Here is a 3795-nt window from a genome sequence, read left to right as displayed (position 1 = left end):
TCTGCCACTACACCATTGCTTCACAGCCCAAAGGCCCATTGCTGGGGCTGCCCAGGTCTTGCCCCGGGGCTGTCCCTCGTAGTCCTGTGGACAAGCTGGGCTGGAAACCAAAGCCTTTAGCACAAGGGGTAGGGGTGAGGATGACCCGGGTGAGTTCAGAACTCACAGGGCTCAGAAGAAAGGAGCAAACCCAGAGTGCAGTCCAGGGAAGGCTTTCTGGAGGAGGCTCATGGGACTTAATGGAGAGAGCTAGAGCTGCCACTGCCACAGAGGGAATGCATGGTGCAGAGCATCCAAGTTTGACCCTCAAACTTTGGCTGGTCATGGGGCTGCTATGGCAGCAGCTGGCTGGGGAGTGGGAGTTACAGGAGACTGTGTGCCAAGGGTGATGGCTCAGAGGGAGGAAGGGAGGATTTCCCACACTCTCAGCGCAAGCCAGACCCTCCAGTGGCTGGGCTCTGATACAGCCAGGACAGAGGACATCCTGTCCCTCCTAAGGCCCAGTAGCCCTATTCCTGAGGCCTCTTTCTGGCCCAAGATGTCCTCAGAGGCAGCTGAAGCCTCGGGTCCTGTTTGGGGACAGGAAGGACAGGAAGGAGAACACAGATCAGCCTGCCTGGGTGTTCATTAGAAAGCACCCCATCCCCTGCAGAAGATCCCTAAATTATTTTTGTTTCTTTGAGACAGGGTTTGCTATATAGTCCAGGCTAGTGTCCTGCCTCAGCCTCCCGAGGAGTGCTGAGATTACAGGTGTGCTACCACACCTGGCAAGGTCCCTAAATGATTATGATTGGGCTTTTCTTTCTAGCCAACAGGCAGGCGTACGCCCCTTCGGAGATCCTGCTGGGAGTACTGACTTTGGGTAGGGTGCCTTGCTCTCTGTCTCGGCCTCTCTACAAGTTCTGGGAAATTTGGGAAGTTCTTGGGGCCCCCAGCCCCGTCCTGCCCCCAGGTCCCATTCAAGCTGAGCTGACTGAGGCGCTCGCAGTCCTTGCTGGCCATGGCGCAGCTGGACTCTGGGCTCCTTGTTCCTCATTCCTTCGCTGTCGCCCCTTCTCCTCCTGCGCTGCCCCTGCTGAAGGCAAAGGCAGAGGAGCCTGGGACCTGCTGCAATCCTGCCTGCTTGGCATGTAAGCAAACTGACCTAAGGGTGTGCCCACTTCTCCACACCATGAAGCAGTTGAAAGGAGGAAAGAGTTATTTTGGCTCCCGAGGTTTCAGTCCACGCTTGGCCAGCTCCATTGCTCTCAGGCCTGCAGGAGGCAGACACATCTGGATGGAAGGTGTGGCTGAATCCAGCTGCTCACCTCCCAGCAGCCACGTAAGGGGGGGTTGCGGGAGTAGAGCCCCCAGGGCCTCATCCCCATAATCCACTTCCTCCAACTAGACCCCACCCCTGTGTCCATCACTTCCAATAGCACTATCAGGTCATGATCTCATAGGTGGATTCATCCACTTTACAGCCCTCAGGATCCAGTCATTTCTCTGGGTCTCAACTCTGAACATAGCTGCTGGGGAGCAAGCCCTCACTATCCGAGTCCCTGGGAGACACTTCACACTTTAACAACAGGCCTGCTTGTCATGCTGCTCAGAGGATCAAACCTCAGTTTGCTTGTTTTTCAAACTCCTGCCCCATCTGGCTATAGGAATTACCGGAGATAATATCTATTAAGTGGCTGGCACAGAGCCAGGCTCCTGCAGGAGCTGCTAGCCTCACCATCCACCACCACTGAGATGCTCTTCTAGTGGGAGAGGAGAGGGCAGGCAGAGAGTGCGGCATAGCAGTCTGGGGGAGGCGGTTTAGCACGGAGGGAGTGCCTTGCTGTGTGTCATAGGGCAAGGCACCAACGTCTCTTTTTCTGTCTGTAGGGTGGCTGCCAGCGCCATCCCTCCCTTCTCTGGGGTGGGAGAGAGCTTCTCTGAGGAAGGGAAGTTTTGTAACGAGCAGGTGTGATCCATTAGTGGGAGGGACATTATTACTCATAATCCTAGCAGGCCGAGGTCCACAGAGTTGAGGGTTCACCTTGCCCTGCTAGGGAGCTGGGCAAAGTCATCAGTATCCATTACCACGTGGAGGAGGAGGGGTGCACCCCTTTTGGGGCCTGTGCAGAGCTGGGGTGGGGAGAGGTTTTCTGTGCTGCTTTGCTAACCCCACCCTGGAAGCCCACTGAGGGCAGGTCCTTCCTCTGCCTTCCACCAGAACACCAAAACCACGGCGCTCCTAACTCTTGGGGGCTCCCAAGGCAGCGGCTGGTAAGGGTGGCTTTTGCTCTAGAGTGTTCCCCAAGATGTTTGGGGCAGAGGACAGGGGCCAGACAAAGCCTTGGCGGGGGTGTGTGGTCACCTGGCCCCTGCAGAGCTCCCCCCGTTTCCAAACAGGTCCCACCCCCCCATGCATGATGTCCCACACTCAGGGCCCCTGACTTGTGTCTTTCTCTGGCAGTCCAGGAGAAAGGAATGAAAGCCCCAGACGCATGGCATGGCGTGTGGCCTTGGGAAGTGCTCCTGAATTAAGCCCCAGAGGGAATGCAGAACCTGAGGTGTCTTATCTTGGCCAGGCTGGATCCCACTCAGCTTGGAGAGATTAGAGAGACCACCAGGCACACCTGTGCACACAACCAGTGCACCCCAGACCCCAAGATTGAGGACACTGCCCTCCTCCCTCCTCACCGACACTAGCTGGGCAGGGCTGGGCCACTGAGCGTAAGGGGCTCTGGCTGGGGCTAAGGCTGTCACCAGGTTGTGTCCTCAAGCTGTCTGTGCACTGATGCACTTGTCTCATGTCAAACTGTGGCTGCAGGAAGACCCCCAGGCTGGGCGCCAAGAAATCTGGGATTTTGTCCCAGCCCGCAAGTGACTTGGGGGGAGAGAGCCCCAACCCTCCAAGTCTCATCTCAGATCTTTCCAGACTCTAAGGTCCTTCCAGCTCCACACAGGTGACACCCCCCCTCTCCCAGGTGACCTCACTTCCTCTTCCCAGCCCCACCTGAGCCCAGCCCCTCCTCCCCCTCCAGCTGCTTTCAGGCCAGGCACCTGTGCTGGGCTGCTCTGACTCAGGCAGCCTGACCTTCGTTTCCGAGGTGGCCCGGCTGCTCCTGCTCCCTGAACTTGCCCGGACCTTTGCCACGTCCACCTGCCTTCCCTCGCCCTAGACGTCTGTCCCCAGTCCTTGGAAAGCCTCAGGACTATGGGGCCCAGAGAAAAGAGAGCACTGGGGGTGGGGTGCTCATCCACAATCGGGGGACCAGAGTCTCCCAGGCGGGCAGCCCGCCCCCCGGATCTCTCTCTGCAAACACCATTTTTGGCTGGGGACGGTGCACCGATCCAGCCTCCCGGGATACACGGCGGAGTTGTATTCTCGCAGGAAAGGTCCAGCAACACCCGCCTAGAACACTCGGCAATTCCTCCCGGCATCCTCCTTCCTGCCCCGATCCTGGGGTGCGGAGAGCACCCCTTCCTCAGACAGCGAGACAGCCCTAAAGAGAGCTGACGTACCCGCGTCTGCAAGGCGCCCTGCCGGCCCCTCTCCAGCCCCCTAATACAACCAGTCCTGACCAAGACCGTCAGGAACCTACTAGGTGCCAGGTGTTTAAGACCACCTCTGGCAAGGCTGGCGACACCACAGCACAAGGTCACAGAGTTATAAAGTGACAATGGACGCTCCAGCTAGCAGGAGGACCGGGCGAAGGCGCGTAGCTGCCCGCGCTGGTCGATGCAGGGAGCGAGGCCGAGGTGCCCCCGCGCGGCTCGGGCACCCTGGGGAGCGCGGCTCCCAGAGGCGGCCCGGCTCCGCCC

The sequence above is a fragment of the Chinchilla lanigera genome, unplaced genomic scaffold (assembly GCF_000276665.1).
Source record: "Chinchilla lanigera isolate Chin_1 unplaced genomic scaffold, ChiLan1.0 scaffold00049, whole genome shotgun sequence".
Taxonomy (NCBI): Eukaryota; Metazoa; Chordata; class Mammalia; order Rodentia; family Chinchillidae; genus Chinchilla; species Chinchilla lanigera.
This window is presented reverse-complemented; position numbering follows the sequence as displayed.